Here is a 24976-nt window from a genome sequence, read left to right as displayed (position 1 = left end):
GTCTTCTAAGCGGGAATGTGCTGCCGTGGTTCCCTCATCTTCTTTCCTGGGTTCAAGGAAATGCCCACTGGAACATCCACTGAGATAGGAACATCCATTGAGATAGATATCCATTGCGGGTAATTGACTGTCACATTGGATGATTATTGGAAGAATAATCCTAACTTCAGAGAAGTTACCTGCCATGGGCAGCTTGCTTTCTACATACACCCAACATGAAAAAAGAAGCTCTACTCACAGAAGACATTGGTATCAGAGCCTGGGAGCCTCAGGATGGAGCAACTGCTTCATCGTTCTTGTTTTCCTTACCTACCAGCCTTCCGTCCACCCCAGCTTCCTGTCTTAAACAGAACTTTTTTCCGTACATATTTGTTAGACAAGTGATTTTCTTTTTTTAACTTTTAACAAATTGCTCAGGCAACCTGGTGAGCCAGGCTCAGTGTTGTGTGTGTAACCCTCCCCTGACCCCAACCCTGGGAGGCTCTGGGGGACACAGTGAGGAAGCCCAGGACGCCCAGCCATGTGCCTCTTCAGACCTTTGCAGTCTAGAAACGGCAGAGAGAAGCTCCGGAGAGAAGAGTCCTCATGGATTGTTTACTCTTCCCTGCTTCCTGTGGGGCCTGCTCCCGCGGCCTCATGGATGGCCCCTCTGAGTTCTATTCTTGAGACAACTGAACCTTCACAGAAATCTGGAGAGACGGCACAACGATCTGAAAATGTCTTCTCTTCAGTCTGCTGAAAGTTTGGCTTAGGTTTGGGACAAAGGTCAGGTCAATGTTGAAGCTGCCCGTCCCGGGTCACCCCAAGCTGTGAAGGTGGTCCTTCAGGTCTGCTTTGATACAGCCATTGCCATTCTCCTTGTCATCACCCCATCCTGCACCTTGGAGGCTGTGGTCTGAATGTTTTGCTTCTCCTGATGTTACTTAAGCCCTGTGGTCACTGGCCCATTCTGGCCTCTGGTCCACCACATCTGTCTTCCTGTCCTGTCTGCCAAAACCCATCCCCACGTGTCAACCTTCCCACTTCCGGGCTGGTCTCTGAGCCCACAGCAGGCTTAGCTGCTCCCCGGTTCTGAAGACCATGCCTGGGAGGACTTCTCTGGGATTTTCTTTGTTTCTCCCAGTGAGGGTGCTCGTGGAGAAAGCATTGCCTCTCTAGTCAGGGAGAGCTGCCTGGCAATGCTGTAACGTGGGGCAGCCTTGTCCTCATATGGATTAAAGACCATTGGATGGAGTTAGCACCACAGCTTGTGCTGTCTGACTATAGGAGCTCCCAATAAACCTGATTCAAAGCTCTGGGGTCATTGGGAGCCACAGTGCCTGAGAGCAGGCCTCCTGAGCCTGAACTCCGAGCCTCTTGTGAGCAGCCTGTGGTCCACCATGATGTGTTCCAGAAACCTATCTACCACCCCTTTTCGTGGCTTCCTTATGGCCACTGGATATTCCCCCAAACCCAGCAGCACAACTGGCCTCGGCTGCTACCACGCACCAGGTAGAGTGTGTCGGACTCTGAAGTCAGACTGTCTGGGTTTGAACCCTGACTCTGCTGCTTATTAGCTGTGTGGCCTCAGGCAAGTTGCTCAACCTCTCTGTGCTTCCACGGCCTCATTCATAACGTGGAGGTGATAAAAGGACTTACCTGCCTTGGTTGTTGTGAGAATCAAATGAGTTCACATCTGGAAAGTGCTTGTATCAGCACCTGGCATACAGGAAGAATTCATAAAATGTAATAAATATTCAGGAATCCAATGTCATTTTTTGCATGGGATGATAGGGGTAATTACTGGGCAGATGCTGCGAACTTTCTAGGTGGTGGGGTTGAAATTCACCTAGAATATAGTGGGGAAAGAAAAAGCAGTTGACATCCTCAGCGCTAGAGAGACATAGATTATATGCTTTGGTTTCTTCTACTGTGAAAAAGGAAACAGAGACCTCCACATAGAATTTTTTAATTAAATAAAATAATCCAAATAACTCTCAGAGTACCAGGGAAAATATTTAATACACACTTAGCTATACTTATAGCTAAGACAGCCAAGGAAAGAGTTGTTCTCAGATTCCAGTCCTCCAGGGCAATGGATCCCTGACCTTTTTGGCACCAGGGATTGATTTCATGGGAGACAGTTTTTCCACAGATCAGGCATGAGGGAGATGGTTTCAAGATGATTCAAGCACACTACATTTATTGTGCACTTCATCTCTAATAACACTGTCGCTGATCTGGCAGAAGGTACTCCTCGGCCCAGAGGTTGGGGACCCCTGTGCCACGGGATATTGTCAATGTCTGGAGTAATTTTTGGTCATTATAATTGAGGGGTATCTGGTGGGTAAAGGCCAGGGATGCTGCCAAGCATCCTACAATATACAGTTCAGCCCCACACAGCAAAGAATCACCCAGCCCCAAACACCCATAGTGCCAAGGCTGACTGCTCTGGGTCTAGATAGTGCCACAGGGTACCACATTCCTGACTGTTGGGGAATCCCCCTCAGAGCAGAAATCCCTCTGAACAGACTTTCCACATTTTGCACAGAGAAAAGGAGGAGCTAATAATTAGATTTACTGGGTTAATTAACTTCAGGCTTTACAAATGCCAGAGTCAGGAAAGCCCATGAAAGCAATATTGACTCTGCACCATGTTCCCAGAACAGCCACTTGATTGAATTCTCCCTAACGGTGGTCAGAGGCTCATCAGATGTGGGTTCTGGCTCAGCGGGCTTCTACAGGTCAAACTCTCCCTGCTCCTTGCTTAGAAGTGCCCATGCTTGGTTCAACAGTTCTCTGTTACTATTCTGAAATTATTAATGTTTCTTTTTACCAAGGGGCCACACATTTTCATTTTGTATTGGGCTCCCCAAATATGTAGCTTGTTACTACAAGCTACTGAGTTTTACATGCTTTATGTTCTTTCTGCATGGTATCTATCAACTTCTGAAATTATGTGTTTCACTTGTTTACTTGTTTTCCACTGTCTCCAAACAGAAGAAAAACTCCTTAACAGGAAGCACCTTGTTTGTCTTGAGAATTTTTGTAGACCGAGGGCCCAGTTCATCACAGGCTTTCAAAAATACTTTTGAATAAACAAGTGAACAACTGCTATAGCTTCTAAAACCAGGCAAAGATCTGGGAATGCTTCATGCACAAAAGCATTGGTTTTTCTCAAAGGAAGATGCCTTAAAAACCAATGCTTAAGCATGGCCATTTCTCATACTCACCCTTTCCTATTGCTTATCTATTCAGAGTATCTGGAACCTCAGTGAAATTAGGACCCCTGTAAAATCATCTTCTTCTGTATTCATCATCTAGGAAACTAACTGGAGGACAGGATAAGAAAGGCTTTTTTTCTTGAGTTATTCCAAGGATAAGTTCCTTTGTTCAAGTGCAATTGGAGTAGAAACTGTTCACTGTCCCCCAGATTCATTCTTCCTCTTTATTTTAGCAACATAATGTCCAGAATTTTATCTGGGCACCAGCCACTCAGCTTGGGCCTCCCTTGAATCTAGCTGTGCTGTGTAACTCATTACAGCCAATAAGATATGAGCAGAAATAAATTGTACAATAACATTAACTCCACAGAGTGACTTCAAGAATGCAGTGAGCTAGCATGTCCCATAAAGGATTTAGAGCAGTGCCTGACTCCAAGTGAGCCCTCAATACATGTCGGTCACACTCATCATTATTATTTGAATTTCTAATTTTTTGCTCGTTGCAGAAAGATTAATTATGACTCTTCCACTGTTCTTATAGCCAAGTGGTATCACAAGTTTATCATTATTGATTTAGAGGCTGTTTGTTTATTGTCATTTGTTATTGTCTTTGTTCAGTTGCTAAGTTGTGTCTGACTCTTTGTGACCCCATGGACTGCAGCATGCTAGGATGCCCTGTCCTTCACTATCTCTCTGAGTTTGCTCAAATTCATGTCCATTGAGTCAGTGATGCTATCTAATCATCTCATCCTCTGCTTCCCTCTTCTCCTTTTGCCTTCTATCTTTCCCAGCATCAAGGGCATTAATATTCATTGAATATTCATAGGAAGGACTGATGCTGAAGAAGGAGCTCCAATACTTTGGCTATCTGATGTGAAAAGCCAACCCACTGGAAAGACCCTGATGCTGGGAAAGATTGAAGGCAAAAGGAGAAAAGAGCAGCAGAGGATGAGATAGTTAGATGGCATCACTGACTCAATGGTCATGAATTTGAGCAAACTCTGGGAGATTGTGATGGACAGGGATGCCTGGTATGCTGCAGTCCATGGGGTCACAAATAGTTGTACGTGACTTAATGACCGAGCAGCAACAATTGTCATTTAGCAGAGTTCATTATCTTGGAGGAGACATTGCAGTGGACTAAGTATTAATAATCAACCAAGCATCTTCCCATCAGATTCCAATTCTTACGGGCAAAGTTTTCCCTGGGGCCTGGGAAAACATCCCAGCTCAGATCTGCTGTTAATACTCTGTCCTCTATGTGAGGCTTTACCCAGCACAGGCATTTCCAAAGGCACTTAGAGCCTCAGTGGAAGTGGCCAGAAACCTGTGTTTTAGCAATAACAGCTTCCTATTTACAATATTTCCAAAGCACTGTGCCATAAAAATGGGACAAATTATGAAAGAGGGAAACAGAGCAAAATAAATATATTTCCCTTAAAAAGCAACTGAATCTAAGGTCTGGCAAAGGATGCAGCATTAGTAGTTTAAGCATCTGACCTTGAATTCAGACAACCAGGATTTCAGTCCCAGCTCCACCTTTCCAGCTGGGTGACCTTGGGCAAGTCATGTCTCACCAAGTGTTTATGTGTGGAATAGCAATGCCCACCTCATACAGTTGTGGTTGATTTAACGAGTGAATCACAGTGAGAGGGTGCATGCACAGTGTTTACAATAGCATCTGGAGCACAGTGGGCTGCCCTGGTTGTTACTGCCGGCTCGTTCAGAACTAATCAACCCCAAATCTTCCCTGTCACATAACTTCCAACAGAGCTTCCCGATGACAGAACAAGTTCCGCAGGCCCCCCACAAGTGACAGAGCCAGTGGGCCAGCAATTCCTATTTTCCCAGAGAGAGAGACAATTTCCTGTTGTTCTGGTCAGTTAAAGAAGCCATAACCATCTCCTATCTTCAGTGTTCAGATCTTAAACCATGCTCCGTAAATAGAACACATTCTGTCGCCTTTTAGCCCAGCCTCTCCCAGCCAGGCCCATCTTATGGAATGTTTCCACCCATTTCTTTGTGTTGTCCTATTTGGAGTCTGATTCAGAGCTTCAATTTGGTGTCTGATTCAGAGCCTTGGGAATCACATCCTCCATCCGTTTGTCACCCTAGGTGACTCTCTGGGAACAGGCCTCACAGAGGGACTCTGACAATCTCCTGGGCTGAGATGTCTACTCAACACATTTTAAGCAGGGCGGGAATCCCTTTGAGCTGTATAGGCCATGATGAATGTTCATGAGAAAGTGCTTTAATACGTGTAGACTCAAAGCATTTCTAAACCCAGAAGAGGTAGGAGCAGAGCTCATGAGAAACAGGATAAGTATTCAAATCTAAGACCCCCATTCTTTGATCCACACCCTTCTTTGTGTTTTCTCCCAGAAAGCAGCAAAAAGCATCATGAACCACAGGAGTGCTTTAAGCTCAGGCTGGACACACACATGCACAATGACAACTCTCTCATGGCCCCATTATACAGAGCTCACCTCTTGGTCTAGCATGAAAATATCTATAATAATACAATTCAGAAATAAGTCATCTCATTTTCTGTTGGTCTTTGTTATTGAATCAATAAGAAGTTTCCCATTTTAAATAAATACGCTACTCTCCTGAAAATAATGGTCACAGGGTTTTAGAAATATGTTAAGTACATTCCTTAATCGCACATAACCCACTATCCAAAGAAAGTGAGAGGAACCAGGCTATGCCTTGGACAAGCAGTTGCTTATATACATGGGTCTCAGTGGGTCTCTCTGCTTCTCTGAGTGTAATAATGAAGGCATTAAATTACCAGGTCAGAGGCCCCAATTCACAAAGAAATAATATCAGTTTATTATTTCTAATTTTATTAAGTTAGAAAATAGTCTTGAGATGTAATGTCATCCCAGAACGCCTAAAGTATTGATTATGTGAAGCTGCATTCATGGATAATTCAAGGAGCCCGATTTCATTTAATTTCAGTGAATTTTAAAGCATTCCAACAAATTTCCTATAAAGCAAATAATCCTAAATTATTCCCATAAATAATGTAGATATATGTTCAGATTTGCTTAGTATTTACCCATTACACATTTTGCATTATGACTTAGAAAAAAAGGATTATTTTTAATCCTGTTTTCCTGATCCCCAGTGTCTTCCTGGAGGCAAACAGGCCTTTAAAAGAATATATTGCCATTTAAAAAGATAAATATGGATGTTATCCATATAGGACTTGTGATAATCTATTGATGCTGTCATTTCCTTGTAATTCTATTATGTCTAAAGTTGAAACTCAATACTCTATGATGTGAGATTACGACTGCAAGGAAAAGCATACAGCCAAGCATCACCTTGTGGACCTACTCTAGGCAGACTTACAAAGAACACTGAAGCCTGCTGGAGCCTCATTCTCCCGTGCCTTCTGGCAAGCTCCAACTTGAGGGGGACCAAAAAGTAGCCTTTGTTTCACTAGCTGCAAACCACATTCACCTACACTCTCCAGGAAGAGACCCCAGGGCCCCAGTATCTGGTGAATAGGAAAACCCAGTACCAAAGCCAACAGCTTAATCAACATTTAATGAACATTGACTACATTCCAAGATCCAGGCAAGGCTCTGAGGGATGTAAGATTAACCAAATCATATTTCCCTGCTTCAAGGAGTTCCCGATTTGCTGCATGTCGAGATAGTGAGAGGCTCAGGGCAATGATGTACAGAGTGGCTGGGGCCTCTTCTCCCTGAGCAGAGATTGCCAAGGTGAAAACCTCACTGCCCTCTGCAACCACTGCCACATTTATGGCATTGCTCTCCATTTCCTTCTTCTCTTGAGCACAGGCATTCATTTTTTTCATTTATCAAGCAGCTAGTCAACCCCTGCCATGTACCAGGTGCTACTTTAGGCATTAGGAATACAGAGCCCAGTGAGATGCATACCAGGCCCTTGAGAGATTTACAGTCTAGCAGAGAACACAGACAAGTCAATGAACACTTTTCAGTGTGTTCCACAGTGTAAGCATAAATGCTTGGTGTCATAGGGTTGTGGATGGCTGTGTGGGGGAGGCGATGTCTAAGTTGAGTCTTCAAACATGATGTGCGTATGTGCTAAGCTGCTTCAGTTGTGTCCAACTCTTTGTGACCCTATGGACTGCAGCCCACCTGGCTCCTCTGTCCATGAGATTCTCCAGACAAGAATACTGGAGTGGGTTGCCATGTTCTCCTCCAGGGGATCTTCCAGACCCATGGATCAAACCAGCGTCTCTTACGTCTCCTGCATTGGCAGGCGGGTTCTTTACCACTAGCACCACCTGGGAAGCCCTCCAAACATAATAATACCATACTAAAGGGGAGGCGAGAATGGATACGGCCTTCTAGACAGAAAGGAGCCGCAAGTGCCAAGACCCAGAAATGATAGAGAGTGACATGTCAGGAACTTCGCGGGTGGTCTATCGGGAATACTCAGGTGAGAGAGAAAAGCAGAGCCAACTCCAAGAAGGCCTGGCCTCTGGATGCTGTGTTGCCGGGGTGGGGCCCTGGCTGATTTGCCTGTTTGGCCTCAGCTCTGTTCCACCCACCCACCCACCAGCATACCTCCTGGGTATGCTGTGCCCCATAGGCCAGAGAATCCAGTGGACGTGCGCTCCTTCGTCTCTCACTCACAACCCCCAGGTTATTAATTAGACTTTTGCCATCTCTGTTCCCAAGATTTTGTGAGCAATAGGCAAAGTACCTTCACACAATTAATGAGCCTGCAGTTACTGATCTAAACCTGAGACTCACACCCTCAAGACCGTTTCCTCTCAGGATATTTATTAGCTCAGAAGACATGTGTGGGCAGAGCATGTTATTTAGTGACCTGTAATGCCTGAATAATGATCACAATAAATCAGACCTCATTATTATGTGCGGGAGAGCTGGACGGCCCAACTGGCTAGGTAATGAGGTCTAATTTAATGCCCTTGTATTATTCTCCACATGTTGGCTGGGAAGTCAGGAGCAGGGGGCAGGTCTCATAGGTCCAGATGCCCTGAATGTGCAGCAGTTACATGGGGAGGCTAGTGGCCCAGGCGTATGTTAGGATTCAGGAAAAGAGCGCTCTGTCCCTCTGAGTGGCTTTCTACCAAGGTCTGGTCCTCGCACACTCGCTTAAACAGGAAGAACTAATAGCTAGAGCTAATTATAACAAATAGCAGCACACTGGGATCTATTTCTTAGGCATTCAAGGCAAGTTATAGAGGCAAGAAATGCCAGCATGGACAGAGAAATCAGACTCTCCATGAAAAGAAATACAGCCATCAGAGGGCTTACTTTGTGAGCCATGCTTCTCCAACTGGTCTCTAATAGCACCTGTTCAGGGTACCAGAGCCAAGGGAGATAGCTCTGGGTCCAGTCTTCTCTGGATGTGGCCAGCCCTCATTTGTTTCTTGCTGTGAGGAGCAATCCATTATTGTGGTTTTTAATTCTTCATGCACAGCCTGTTCTCATTGATTACCTAACATCATTAGTTTGTGCCCATCTCATATGAAAGTCAATGGAGTGATCAATTTTGACCATACGAGGTACAAAATTTTTTTCTTAAAGCATCCAGAGACTGAAATCATTTATCTTTTGCCCACCAAACTGTAAATCTTTTCCTGATATTGGTTTCTTGTTGGGTAGCAGACATAAAGAAGGAGCCAGCCGGAGACTTTGTGTAGGGTGGCCTTCTCCAGCTCCCTACAGAGCAATCATCCATGAAAACTCTGACGTCTGATGGCAGTTACAAAGTCTAATATCTGTGTGTGACATCAGGTGCCAGACAGGCTGTAACGCTGGACACTCTGTAAGCTATAGCTCTCTCATTCCCCTTCTCTGTGATTTCCAACCTTCTCATTTCTAACAGTGGAACAGTTACACCCAGCAAAGCAGCAGGCACCACCACATACTGGGGGCTTACATAGGGGTTACGTAGATCCCATTAAAAACAATGTTTAGTCAAATCCTTCTTGTCCTCCATGGCAACAAAATAGCAGGGTTCTCTTGCATTTTCCTGAGCTACATCTTCAGCATTTATTTCTTTGGGGCCCAGAGAAAAAGCTTTCTCTGTGTCACCACTTGACTCAGATTCCTAGGCCTGCTTCTCCTAGACCTGGGATCTCCAGGCTCATAATCAGACAGGAAACCTTTTAATAATACACACTATGATGCAGGATGGTCATCTCAAGTATAGGAGGGCAACTGCTGGGAGAAATTAAATTGTGTTTAAAGCACTCAGAAAAATAGAAAAGGAATATTTGTTCCCTTCAAAAACTCCTGTGTTACAGGTTGTCTAGCTGGAGTTTTAGCTGAATGTGACAGTTATGTGCAACATAAAATGAATCACTGAGAAGGGGCTAAGTGTATGCTGGGCTACCAAGGCAGCTTTTCTTGTTTAGAAGACCAAAGAGTGAGATGGAAGGGGGCAGACTAGTAGAGCAGAATCTATTGGAGGTTCAAAGTGATCACAATGAGGTGAAAACTAATTATAGTCAAAATTATCCTTGAACATCATTCAGGATAGTGTCTACTGGAAATGGACAGCCTGGATCTCAGTAAAGTCAACCCAGCTAGATTTTCTCTGGTCTTGAAATACATGACTGTGTCCTCTCTTGAGCTTTTATTTAGGGACCAGTTGGCATGAAAGTACGTGTGTCCCTAAGACTAGAATGACACAAAGTGTAAAAAGAGGCTGATCCTGTGACGGGAGAGGAAAGCTGAAGTCACCTGCAAGAGAACAAGGTCGAGCTTCCACTCCACAGACACTGTGGCACGATGGCTCTCAGAATTCACCTTCGTTAGAATCACTAGAGGCTGGTTGAAGGATGGACTGATGGACCCACCCCCAGAGTTCTGATTCAGTAGGTCTGAGGTAGGCCTGAGAATCTACATTCCTGGTGATGCTACTGCTAGTGCAATGAACACACTTTGATAACCACTGCTTTAGGGCAGACCTTGTTTTGTGGACTGATGGTAGAGAGCTTCTGTTCTAACCCTGCATTATTGGCACATTTACTGCCACACTTCCATTTACCCAGAGCAATCACCTGTCTCTGGCTGTCATTTCTACCAGCTTCACTTCATTCTATTATTGGTCTATTTTCCCAGGCTGAGGATGAATGTGTAATAGCCTTCACAATGTCAAATGAGTTCAATCTTTAATTCCTTGCGAATATTGGCGTGCAGTCTTTTCCATCATTTCACCGACAGTACCTAGATTTGTCAGAATGTTCAATATTTTTATATGTAGGCAATATTCTTTTTTTGTTCCTTTTAGCTAGGTCAGGCATTCTCACATGTATATATTTCATTAGCCATTATCAGTCAAACTTACCCACATATAAAGAAACCATAAAAGAGTAAATAACACAAGTTGCAGAATATATTCAACTCAAGATAAAGGGTTAAAGCAATGGCTTATGACAAGATTCAGAGCATGCATATTAATCAAGTGCAAGTTAGATATATGTAACATTTCAGACACAAATAGTGTTAAAACATTATTTTACATACAACATTCATTCACAGATAGGACTTAAATATTAAATTCATGCTAAGTGCACATAGTGGAAACCACATAAATTGTGTCAGTGAGGAATTCCATTGAATATCTTTTACTGTTATAAGGAAAATATAAGTTAGACTGTTCAGAGGATAAAAAGAAGAAAGGCAGAGATCTACCTCACAGCTAATTCCCTGGCTTCAGAAGGTGACAGATAAAGCAAAGTAAGTTAATGAAAGGCAATTTACACAGTGGAAAGAAAAAGACACTGAACAAAATTTATTTCACTTATGGCCGCATCAGGACCAGAAGAGCTTCTCTCCCAGAGCCCAGAAATCCTAAACTATGAAAAACTTCAGAATCAGGTTTCATCTTTTGCCTAGACTCATTTAAGAAATTTTGGTTGAGACTTGTTTTGTGCCTGGATGTTTGAATTTTTATTTTTTAAAAAATGTATATATATATACATACACATGTATTAAATTAACTATACACAAATTTAAAATTAAATAGGTACACAAATTTAAAATTTTTTAATACTATATAGTACTGATGCTGAAGCTGAAACTCCAATACTTTGGCCACCTGATGCAAAGAGCCGACTCATTGGAAAAGATCCTGATGCTGGGAAAGATTGAAAGCAAAAGGAGATGGGGGCGGCAAAGGATGAGATGGTTAGATAGTATCACCAACTCAATGGGCATGAATTTGAACAAACTCCAGGAGATAGTGAAGGACCAAGGAGCCTGGTATGCTGCAGCCCATGGGGTCACAAAGAGTCTGACACAACTTAGCGACTGAACAACAGCAAAATATTTATCTCTAATCTTACCGATTTAACCAAAAATTTATAGTGGTTTTTAAATGAATGATCGCTTTTCTGATATTTGAAAGTGGAAATATTTTCCTTTGTCTTTAAAATTTTCATATCCGAAGCTATCCCAAACAGAGTATCACCATACACGTGGTGACTACTTCTACAAATTCTGATTCCCAGGAGCACAGTAGCCTCTGGAAAAGGCTTGCCAATTCAATCCAATCTTAGGATTGCAAAGTAGTACACCTATTGGAAGATCCAGTTATTCAGAGAAGACTTGAGGGATTTCCTACAGTAATAATGTCACAGTGATTCAAGTCCCCACTTCTTTAGTACCCACCCATAGTCCTCTCTCTTCCTAGTTAGGGAACTGCTGAAAGTTTTTGTGAAAGCATAACTTTCTTCCTACATTTCTAAGAATATTATATCCACCATACTACAACATTCTTTTTCTCTATATGTCTTTTCCCTCCTACTATGTAATTAAAATATCCAGCATATAAATACTTTCTCTTGTCTCTAGCTTTTCATGGGTAAAAACTGTAATTATAGGACAGACCTAATTACATAGTCCATGTTGCACTCTGTGCCAATTTAAACTTTAGCAAGAATTTTACAATCTCAACTTATTACATTTCCCAGGTGAACATCCACAAGTATCACTGGCTCCTAATTGCCTGAAAAGGGTCGATATCTCCAAGCTATAAGGATTTAAAGTTCGGAGAATATCTGGTGAGCCCTGACTGACCCACACTAAATATTATTCTTCTATTCTGAACATTAATCTACATTGAGGATTGGGGAGGCCCTGCGGTTCTTGTTTTCCTCCTTTAGCTATCATAAGCACCATTCTCCAGCTCCTATAGGCTGTTCCTAGGCCTTATCTCCCTATCTCCTTCTTTCAGAAAGCCCCAAATTAATGTCTGTATTTTTCAAAGCTACACTAACTGATAGAATTGAAGAACCCAGAAATCTCCATGGTTTAATAAATTTTTTTCTCACTCATGTCACAGCCTGCTGAGATTGTTCTTGATTGGAAGGCTCCCCTCATATGATGATTTACAGACCCAGACTCTTTCCATCTTGTGGCTCAGCATTTTCATTAGGCAGCTCCCAAAGTTGTTCTAGAAGTCATTTCCACCTAACCAGCTGAAGGGGCAATAAGCATGAAGAACCTCACATGGGTAGTGGGGCAAATCGTTGCCACTCATGTTGCCCTGGCCCAAGCCCAGTTGCACAGTCACCAAATTGCAACGGAGGCTGGAAGTGCAATTATGTCTGTAAGCCCAGGAGGAACAGGAAGCAGGTTTGGGTGATTTCCCAGCAGCCTCTGCCACAGTGATCTTTGGACATTCTTTCATTAATTGAAGATGGAAGTAGGGAGGAAACATGGCTGACCTGCTGTCTGTAGCCTCTGTCACTCCTAGTTTTTGGACTTCTTGGTAAGAGGAATCTTAGGCCTGCCCATGGGAAGAGTCTTCCAAGGGATGAGAGGAAAGAAAAAAAATGACAAAATGAATACCTAGAAATTATAGCTCATTTGTTGCTATTGATGTATGTGCATGAATTTAAAACAATTAAGCAGACATAACAGGAAGTTAGGCATTCACTGTGAGAAGCTCAGAAAAATAACTGGTAGCCCACAAAATTTTAGCACCTCCTTAGTATACAGCTGAGGCTGGCCTTTTGCTTCCTGTTGTAAGAGAGAGGCTCATCTAAGGATTCTGATTTTGCCAAGCTACATAATGCAATTTGTTGGTGCCATCTCAAATGTTAGCAACTGTGAGATGTCAGCACAATGCATGCTGCAGACCCAGGTGATACCTGCTCAGATGCACAGGGAATGCCCACAACAAAACATCTGAAGAATTGCGAGAAGGACTCTCTAGTACTAATGGCTCTGTGTGATGCAAGGAACTCAGAGAATCAACAGTCACTGAGCTCCTAGGAGTAACTTAATTTTTATGGTAAACTCTGAGGTAGCTTTTCCCTGACTATTCCTATTTTGGGTGTCACTTTATCTTATTTACTTTTATGAACACAGAAGACTGGAAACCTTTATCACTGAGAAAGAGTTCTCAGATTTGATTTGGCCATCATTTCATCAGATTTGCCAGTCCAAACCAGATCTGGGGACCCCAGGCAGAGAATCTGGGAGATCACACAAATGCACAGTCACCTCTTCCTCCCAGACAACATCACAAAGGCCAAAGAAATGCAGATGAGTTAAGAAAGGGCTGTGTTTCCTCTCTTAGGTCCAGTTTCCATTCTTATAAGACTTCTGAGAAGAATGACCTTATATGGGTTCAGTCCCACTCCCTAAAAATATAATAAACTGGATCCCAGAAAAGACTAGAGATCTGACAGAGTTCTTCTCTCACTGATGTCAGGGTCCACCACCTTCAGCCTACCTCAGAAATGTTTCATTGCCTAGGTGAGAGAATTATAAGAGGTCTATAGTCCCTATGGAGCAAAGCATCTGGACCATTTTATGTACTTCTCAGGATTAGAATGCCTGCTGCTGCTGCTTAGCCACTCAGTCGTCTCTGACTCTTTGTGACCTCATGTACTGTAGCCCTCCAGGCTTCTCTGTCCATGGGATTTTCCAGGCAAGAATACTGGAGAGGGTTGCCATTTTCCTCCTCCAGGTGATCTTTCCAACCCAGGAATCAAATCCAAGTCTCCTGTGTCTCCTGCATTGCAGGTGGATTCTTTACCTGCTGAGCCATCAGGGAAGCCCCATTAGAATGCCTAGTACTCCCTGGTGGCTCAGTGGTAAAGAATCTGCCTGCAATGCAGGAAACTTGCAAGAGATACAGGTTCAATCACTGGGTTGGGAAGAGCCCCTAGAGAAGGAAATAGCAACCCACTGCAATATTCTTGCCTGGAAATCCCCATGGACAGAGGAGCCTGGCAGGTTATAATTCATGAGGTCACAAAGAGTGGTACACATCTGAGTAAAAAACAAACAACAATAGTACTATTCAAATCTTTAGAAAGATTTTCTGTGACATCATTACTGTGCTCTATGCAGTCTAACTGCTCAAGATCTATTTGTGGATTTGTTAGTCTTGGCTCTTTGTTGTGCCTCTTGGTCTCCCATCTCATGTTCCTTTCAGTAATTGTTACCTTTACGGTCAATGGACACAAATAGGAAATTAAAAAGCTACCTCCTTCCCTCTGTGAATGAAATGGGGCTTCCTCCAGACTTTCCTTACTCAATCCTGAGTGACATTTTATTACAAGTTGATCAGGAAGGTCTTAGTTCATAGTCAACACCCAAGTTTCTATAAAACAGCATTAAGAAGAGTTTTGCATTCAATGATGAATAGGAGGGCGATTAGGAAACCTCAGGAAGCTCTGTGATATGGTAGAGGTCACATACTCAAAGGCTGATGGGGGTGGGGAGGCTGGAGGGTCAACAAAGCTGGATGGAACATGGGGTTGTCACCTGCTGTATCTGTAGTGGCCACCAACCCACCCAATGTTGCCAGATCTACTGGGTTTTGGGGTTTTTTTCCCAAGAGAAACAGGGAATAAATACTTTTGTATGAATTTATCCCCAATCCTACAATGAATAAAATCAATTCATTTAAAATATTTTGCTAGCTTAACCAATTGTATCTGATAGTGGCTGTCCATAGGGCCTCTGGTTCATAACCACTACAATTATACCCTTCTAATGGCACCCCACTCCAGTACTCTTGCCTGGAAAATCCCATGGATGGAGGAGCCTGGTAGGCTGCAGTCCATGGGATCACTAAGAGTCGGACACGACTGAGTGACTTCACTTTCACTTTTCACTTTCACTTTTCACTTTCATGCATTGGAGAAGGAAATGGCAACCCACTCCAGTGTTCTTGCCTGGAGAATCCCAGGGACGGCAGAGCCTGCTGGGCTGCCATCTATGGGGTCACACAGAGTTGGACACGACTGAGGTGACTTAGCAGTAGCAGCAGATATGCAGATAACACCATCCTTATGGCAGTTTTTAATTTTTACTGGAGTATAGTTGATTTACAATGTTGTGTTAGTTTCATGTGTACAGCAAAGTGGAGAACCAGCTATTACTGAAATGTTCCATTTGTTCATTGGTGCAATTTCAAGTCATAGGATTTCCATGTCCAAAATAAACCAATACACATTCAGAACTTATTACTAGAAATAGAGATAAACAAAATAAATACAACCTATAGGGAGAAGTAAGAATCTTTATGTGTTTTGCCTTTTCTAAAAGTGTGATCTTTCCTCCACATTGTAAGTTACTCAACATGACTAGATACAATTTTCACTGAAAAGGGAAGGTTTTTTTTAAAATTGGCACATAGTTGATTTGCAATTTTAAATTAGTATGAGACATCAAGCATAGTGATTCAGTATTTTTATAGATAATACTCCATTAAAAGTTATTACAAGATAATGGCTATAATTATCTATGCTATATAATTTATCTTAGCTGCTTATCTATTTTATATGAAGTAATTTGTGTCTCTTAGTCTTATACCCATGTCTTACCCCTCACTCCTTCTCTCTCCCCACTAGTAACCACTAGTTTGTTTTCTATTTCTGAGTTTGTTTCTGTTTGGCTATATACTTCCGTTTGTTTTATTTTTTAAATGCCACATATAAGTGATATCATTTGATATTTACCTTTCTCTGATTTATTTCACTTAGTATAATAATCTCTAGGTCCATCCATGTTGCTGCAAATGGCAACATCTCATTCTTTTTTATAGCTAAGTAGTCTTCCATTTGGAGAAGGGGATGGCAGCCCACTCCAGTATTCTTCCCTGGGGATTCCCATAGACAGAGGAGCCTGCCAGGCTATACATGGGGTCACACAGAGTCGGACATGACTGAGCAACTAACACTACTACATTTCATTGTATATATATACACCACATCTTCTTTATTCATTCATGTATTGATGTACACTTAGATTGCTTCCACATCTTGGGTATTGCAAATAGTGCTGCTATGAACATTGGGGTACATGTACCTTTTCAAATTAGTGTTCTTATTTTCCTGAATATATACCTAAGAGTAGAATTGCTGGGTCATATGATAGCTCTATTTTTAGCTTTTTGAGGAAGCTCCATACTATTTTCCACAGTGGTTGTACCAATTTAAGTTCAAACACATTGTAAAAGATCTACGTATTTTACTCTCCCCCCTCCCATTTTGTTTTTTTGATGTGCTATTTTACAATTTCATGTTTATCTCTTACTTATTTATTATAGTTGCTTTTACAATTTGCTTGTCATTTAATCTTCATGCTGGCTTAATTAAGTAATTGATCCTCAGTCCTTACTATCTAATTGCTTTTTCTAGTGGAATTTTCCCTTTCCTGGGATTCTAACTTCTTTTCCACTTAGAGAAGACCTATTAACATTTCTTTTAGGTTAGAAAGAGTGTTGCAGAACTTGCTTACTTTTTGCTTGTCTGAGAAGTTCTTTATCTTTCCTTTGATTCTAAATGATGATATTGCTGGATATTGTATCCTAGATTTCAGGTTTTTCCCTTTCAGTACTTTGACTATATCACACCACTTGCTTCTGGCCTGCAGAGTTTCTGCAGAGAAATCAGCTGATAATCTTGTGGGAATTTCCTTGTATATGACTGTTTTTCTCTTGCTCCCTTTAGAATTCCTTCTTTAACTTATGCCATTTTAATTATGATATGTCTTGGTGTGAGTCTGTTTGTGTTCATTTTGTTTGGGAACCCCTGTGTTTTCTGTACCTGGATATCTGTTTTCTTCTTCAGGTTTGGGAAGTATCCAGTCATAATTTTCTCAGCTACTTTTGATCCCATTCTCTTGCTCTTCTCTTTCTGGGACCTCTATAATGTGAACGTTGGTATGCTTAACGTTAGCCCAGAGATCTCTCAAACTGCTCACATTTTTTTAAATTTGTTTTTCTTTTTGCTGTTATGATTGGGTGATTTTCTTTATTCTGCCTTCCAGCTAACTTAGGCATTCTTCTTTCTGTATCATTTAGTCTGCTATTCATTCCTTCTAGTGTTTTTTGTTTTTTTTTTTAAATTTCAGCTATTGAATTCTTCATTTCCAATTGGGTCTTTTTTTATATATTCTGGTTCCTTGTTAAAAATTTCGGTGTGTATATTTATTCTTTTCTCTAATTCAGTTGACATTTTTATTATCAATGCTTTGAATTCTTTATCTGGTAAATTGTTTATTTCTGTTTTATTTTTATTTTTTCCAGGGGTTTTCTCTTGCTGTTTCAATTGAGAGCAGTTGCTCTGCTTTTTCATTTTGCTTAGCTTTCTCTGCCTCTATGAATTTAGGTTAAATAGTTAGCTATTGCAGACTTAAAGGGGTGTTCTTATATGGGAGTATTGTGGATTTGATGTGGATGCAAGTCACATTTTTTCCTCAGGGTGTGCTGGCAGCTATCACAATGGTAAGGGGTGGGGCTGGAACTAGGGGCTGGAGCAAGAGCTGGGTGTGAGGTGGAACATCCCCTCTGCTCAGTGATCATCACCACTGTATCAGGGCAGGGTCTGATCCCAAGTTGCTGGATCAGGTCCAAGCTGGCTCTGTTCCCTTTCAGTGTGTTTCTCCCTCTTCGAACACGGGGACACTTGCCCCAGGGCAGGCAGTGCTGAAGCAAGGGGGCTCTTGTGTACAAATCTCCTGTGTCCTTCATAACCAATCACTGCCCCTAATCTCCACTGCCCCTAACCTCCACCGCCTCCATCCTGTTGTGGAGTTACAACACAGGGCAGGCAGGGGCCATATAGACTCAGCATATATTGGGGATGAACTGGTTTTGTGGCTGCTGTCAGAGATCTAGGCTTCTTCTGATGAGTAAGTTGACTTAGTAAGTGGCAACACTGGTCACCACCCTCCCCCCCACCCCCCGCCACCATACACACTCCATCCAGGACCAGGTCACATCTGCATCCCACAGTGGAGTTTTCTCCCTAGAGGTGGCAGTCCTAGATGGGGTAAGCAGGGCTGGAGTGTTGGCTCGCTGGGGCTGGGGTGTGCATAAAGGTGGCTGTGGGCAAGCTGGAAGCCCTCTCTAGAACATAATGTTTCCACCCTGGCCCAGGTGCAAACCAGCACAGGTGCATTCCTGGATGAAATCCAGTCTTTCAAGTCTTTCCTGTTAGTCCCCCTGGCCCACTCACCAGCCAAGGGGGCTCACCTCCCCCATATAAAGCCCCAGGACTGAGGCATCCAATCTGTGGCTCTCACCACTCCCTCCCAGGGTGGGGCTCCCTTTTCCTCTGAGTCCTCTCCCAGGGGTCTAGGTCCTGATTCCGTTGCTTTTCTTCCCTTCCTACCCAATTATATGTGTAACTTTCTTACAGCCTAATTGTACAGGAGTCCTTCTAGCAGTGTCCAGTTAATTTTCTGTGAGAACTGTTCCACATATAAATGTATTTTTGATGTATTCATGGGGCGAGTTGAGCTCCACATCCTCTTGTGCCACCATTTTAATTGATCTTCTGGAAGAGAATATCTTTAAAGGTGCTTGTGCATGCATGTTCAGTCACTTAAGTCGTGTCCAACTCTTTGTGACTCTGTGAACTGTAGCCTGCCAGGCTCTTCTGTCTATTCTCCAGGCAAGAATACTGAGTGGATTGCCGTGCCCTCCTCCAGGGGATCTTCCTGACCAGGGATTGAAGCCGAGTCTCCTGTGTCTCATTCATTGCAGGCAGATTATTTACCCACTGAGCCACCTGGGAAGCTCAAAAAGTCATTAGGCAATGTGAATACACTTAATGCCACAGAACAATATGCTTAAAAATGGTTAAAATGGCAATTTTTTTTTATGTTATGTGTATTTACCACAATTTAGGGGAGAAAAAAAGGTCATAAGGTTCCAGGATTTTGGTCAGCGGAAGAGCCTACAAACATTACTAATCAACAGCTTTGGGCAGGAGTGGAGGATTCCACTCAATTAGACCTCAAGAAAAATCTGTTGATTGATTGGAAAGGGAGAATTGCTTAAATACTGCCTCAAGGGGAAGAGAGAGAGGATTTGATAAAGGTGTTGAAAACCTGAAACAAAGCCAAAGTCCTGTAAACACCCTAGAGAATGGAGCAGACAGCCCTGTCTGGCTCATGAAGGAACAAGACCCATACGAGACCAGTTCCCATGAAAGATGGACAAGACTTTCAACAGGGAAAATTGGTAGATGTGCAAGTAGTGGTAAGTCCCTTTGGCTGAAGCCTTGGGCTGGACCAGCTTATAAAGGTTGGAGTTTGGGGATTTATTGTTTCAAACATAGGACCTAAACTACTGGACAAACTCTTCTTTATCAGAAATGGACTTCACCTTCATCCCACCACTACCCTCCATAGGTTGGTAACCAATAATATAAGTAATTGACCTGAATTCATAGTCACTGGACATGGTCAATGGACATTAGCTGATTTCATTATCACATTTGTTAAAATTCTAAAGATCTTAATAATCTAGACTTTATTTATTTTTATTGAGATACAAATGATTTATAATATTATTATTTGTTTCAGGTGTATAATATAGTAATTCAGTATTTTTATAGATTATACTCCATTTAAAGTTATTACAAAACAATGGCTATATTTCTGATAATCCAGGTTTTAATAGGCTGCATTCCTTTTTTTTTTTTTCCTTTTGAACTTTTTATTTTGTATTGGGGTATAGCCAGTCAACAATGTTGCGATAGTTTCAGGTGAACAGCAAAGGAACTCAGCCATACATATACATGTGTCCATTCTCCCCCAAATTCCCCTCCCATTCAGGCTGAATGGTCTGCATTTCTTTATCTCTAAAGAAATGAAACTGAAGAAAAATTGAAAATACTACCGAAGAGATTGATCATTTTTAATCCACAAAAATTTAAGATAACTCAGGTGATTGTTGTATAGCTCTCTGATAGGAGAACATGAAATCAGGAACACATAAAACCAGGCAGTTCTCCCTGCCCTCCTGAAACCTTCTTCTAAGTCTTCATCTTTATTTATTTCTTAATGGAAAAATGTTCTCCCTTAAGTCTTGTTTGTAGTTCCTGTTGATCACTGTAGAGTTTGAGAGTTTGGGAAAGTTGGGATTCAGGTTCCAGCATAGTTTATAACAGCAACTGATACTGCATCAGCGCCTGTTCTAGGTCCTTAAGTCTCCTAAGATCAAGAAGACTTTTACTCCTTCAATCACTCTTCTTGTCATTAGGAAAGTGCTTCTCTTGTTTTTTTGTTTTTTTTTAAATTAAATCCCAAAGTGGGCTTTCAAAGTATGTAATTAGTAATAACTGTAACAGCAATTTTTTAAGTTTACAAAAGGGTAGAAAATACAAGAAATCACACCAATGCAAAAAATAATGCCCCTCCCAATATAAATGCATAGAAAAACATACTCAAATATTTAGAGCAATTTTCCTAGGTCATGGGAGATTTTGCAGTTTTCTTTCTATAGCAAATCAAAGTGAAATGCCACTTAAGCTTACAGAGAGGTATGAATTTTTTTCCTGTTATGAAAGCAAAGAATGGAAATTAATTAGAACAGAATTCTATTGAATTTTAACTTTTCTACATTGAACACCAATTCTTTTTATAATAAAAATTTATTTTATAATTTACACATTTTAAATTCATGGGCATGCTTGTCACCTGGCCCCAGTCATCTGTAGGAGAAAAGGGGACAGGATGTTACGAATGGAGTGTCCCCATGGTCCCTGGTGCTCAGAGTCCAGGGAGACACAGTCGCTGGACACTGGGGCTCGGCGTCAGCATTGAGCTACATAGTCTCTGAGAGGACTGAGTGATAAGAATTTTTTCTCCACCGTTTTTAAAAAGCCAAGTTCCTGATTTACACAAGGTAGGGGGCGGATTGGGGGGAGTTTACCACATTACATTTCACATTTTCATCTATCATAATTTAGATCTTTACGTTTCTGGAGTTGGTGATTGATAGCCTCCAAACACATAAACACTCTCCACCTGTACAAAATGCACCAGGGACTTTGTCTCATAAAGGCAGGATCAAGGTGGAAGTGAATCAAATTCTAAAACCCACTCCTTAGCAGAAGTAAGTCCCAGGATTGACTGTGGCCACAGAAGGTGACAGTTTCTGGATGCTGTTAGTTTGTAGCAAATTGAAGTTTTGTAGTCTTATCTATTACCAGAAAAACTCTCAAAAAAAAAAAAAAAGGAGCCAGTGGGGGAGAAAGCAGGAGCCCCACCGTCTCATTTTTAACTAGGACCAGCTGAAAAATGAAGGCAAGCACCACACAAACCATCTTATGTCTGCCAATTCATTTCCTGGCCCCAAAAGAAAAAAAAGGGGAAAAAAGAAAAAAAAAAACCTCGTGTTTCCTCTCCTGCAGGCCAAACATGGCAAAGCACCAGGGGAATTCTGAATGGAATCAATTGCACTTGTTACTAACTGAGTTTTCTTTTATTCTTATATTACCGAGGGCTGGATACTCAGCTGCAAGCAATTATAAGGAAGAGTTACTGAGTAATGGTTTCCAGATTGCTCCATGATGGGGCATTAATTGAAAGGGACAATTTAAGAGCTTAGGCCATGTAAATGCATTTCTTATTCTGTCAGATTGAGAAATTTCTGGATGCAAAAGGCTGAAATGCCCAGAACTGATAAAGACTTAATGCCCATTTAAACCAACATTTTCAAAACGAGTTTCATGTTTTTAAAAGAACAAATATAAAATGGTGAACCTGTGAGCTTGCTCATTCAATCAAAAAAATATTTGAAATAGCACATTCGCATGCAGCACTCATAGGCATGTATGTTATAAAAAATGTTACTTGATTAGTTGGTTGCATTGCAAAGTTAAGCTTTCAAGTAAACTTACATTTTTCAGGTTGCATGCTGATATAATCCACGCTAAGTGCTCTGTGTGTATAAACTTAAAATTTTAAAATAGTATTTAAAACACACAAATGAGTTTTATATGTGTATACACAATTTAACCTTTAAAACAGAATTTTAAACAGAATTGCATGCCTATGAAAATGGACATCCTATGAAAATGGACAAGCCATGTCACAAAGCTTCATTTTATCCTTTTAAAGGACTTTTATTTCCCTGGGTCCCATTAAACAGAAATATTTACAAAGAGGTTCCTTGATATATCACATTAAGGACAAGTATCAGAATAGAGAGCGTTAAAGCCAAACAAGGGGAAAAAAAAAACAAAACTCACTTCTCTGAAATAAGAGTAGTACTTTAAAGCTTTTAAGGTCTAATTTCAGACTTCTGTGATAGTATGAGTTTTATTGCTGAAAAGGAAAGAAAGAAGGAAGGAAAGAAGGAGGAAGAGAAAGGGAGGAATAGATAAGAAAATAGATGATAGATATGATAGATTGACAGAAATAAATGCAGATACATTTTAAGAGTTAAATTCCAAGTTGAAGGTGAAAGAAGTCGTGAGATGGCCGCCACCACTCTTTTTCATTCTGTTTTCTAAATCTGAACTGCCATCTGAGAATTGAACTTTTACCCTTCCTTCTGCCTAAATGTCTCTCTTTCTCTTGTCTGGATTTGTGCAAAGGATCTGCGGTGTTGATGGTGGACTTCCCTGGAGCCTTGACACAAACCATGACATGGAAGGCAAAGTAGGCAGAAGAGAGAAGTTGTCAACCTATGTAAATTGAGAACATCCTATTAAAAAGACTGACAAGGGAAGGCCTTGAAACTACTACTATTATTATATTGCCCATTTTCCTCATTCATTCGACAAGCTATCGTGTAACTTTTTCCCATCTACCGCTTCAAATGCTTGCTGCCTAAGCAAAAAACCAGAATGAGGATATCTTATGAATAAGGATATCTTACCCATTTATTGGCATATCTTGGCCTGTTAAGGCAATTCCTTGTCTATAGCTGGGGTCAAAATCTTCTTTCTTATTGGATTAGTCATTCAAAGAATGAAAACATTAGATTAATATCTGACTCTTCACTTTGGACTGTTGTTTATTTGGTGGAAGTGAAAGCAAGTTCAGTCACTGGTAAAAAATCTAGTTCTGTTTCCTCTAAAGTAAAGTTCAAGCCCCATCAGAATGTCCCAGAGGGCAATCCTTACACTAAGATGCCTGAAATCAAATACAAAACCACTTGAAAAGGGGATGGTTGATTTAGGTCAGAATTGAGTACTTTCATAAGTAATAAAGTCATCTAAATTAATTATTCAAACAGACTATCAAGAATCCAAGATGAGAAAGAGGAGAGCATTCTTTTCCACAAGATAAAATAAGAGTGTCTGCATGACTGTTACCAAATAACATTGTCCAATATGGTCCCATTTTAGCCAAAAAACATCTATACTATGTATCTGTCCTTTATTTTGCTTTGCTTTCCTCTTAAGGTTATTTTTGTTTTTCCTCTTAAGTTTTAATCAGTCTTTGCGAAATCTGAAGTTTTAACTACAAGGTTCAAAAATCCCATTATTTATTTCTCAGATTTGAGGGGAAAAGATTTCTTTTTAAACATCCTGAATTTAAAAATAAATAAACTAAACAGGAAGACATGGACAGTCTATCTCAATTGCTCTTGTGATTTTTCATTTTGTGGCATGTACTGATAAATTATCCAAAGTCACATCGTAATTTTGCCTAAGAAATGTAAGCATTGTGGGATGTTTCTAAAATATAAGAGGGGCAATCTTTCATCCAGCCAGTTACTGGGCTGCTGCTCTTCCTAATAGCAGCCAAACACCTGAACAAACCCAGTGAATTCCGGGCCAAATGGTTCTGATAACAGCAGATCTGGGACAGGATTGATTGGTAAAATAAGTCTTTTAAAATACAGTTTAATAAGTGTCCTTATTTTCAGTACTTCTCTTAGCTCAGGTAAATAAGTGAGGATACATTCTCTTTTCAAAAATAGTTTAGGCTGAAAAAAAGTTTGAGCAAGTACATACGTGCATAATTGAATAATACAGACTCAAAAGACTGATCATTTTAACCTTGGATCCTGAATATATACTTAATTTCTGCAGTTTACAGAAAATTAATATTGCATTTGTAGGTGTGTAGTGAAAGATTTAGAAGTTGAATTGGAGTGGTTGATTTTTGTTAACAGTGTTAAAGTTGCTGAAATATAGATAGTATTCAGAAGAGACCAAGATTTTCTACAATGACCGAAAATTCAGTGTCAACCACTTCATGCTTACGCTAAGCAGCTCTGCTTGAATCAGTACCTGGAAAAACTAAGATAATTCCTGTTTTACGTACTCCTTTCAAGCAGGCCAGGAGCAACATTTGAAAGGGATTAGCAATCAAAAATTGAAAATCTACCATCACTACACAAGCTTGCCTTTTCATTTTTGAACAGATCATAAAACACATAACACCATCCAGACCCTAGTCCAGCAAATGGTTCGAATGCTAATTTTTAAAAATAGCTTTTATATGCAATTGTGCTCTTTTCAATAAAACAAAGATTTGTTTATAGCTACAATTTAATTAAGAGCCTTTTCGAAGAGGAAGATC

Source organism: Giraffa tippelskirchi, chromosome 10 (assembly GCF_054371585.1).
Source record: "Giraffa tippelskirchi isolate mGirTip1 chromosome 10, T2T-mGirTip1v1.2.pri, whole genome shotgun sequence".
In the NCBI taxonomy this organism is placed as follows: domain Eukaryota; kingdom Metazoa; phylum Chordata; class Mammalia; order Artiodactyla; family Giraffidae; genus Giraffa; species Giraffa tippelskirchi.
The sequence above is the reverse complement of the archived record's forward strand: the minus strand, read 5'-3'. Positions refer to the sequence as shown.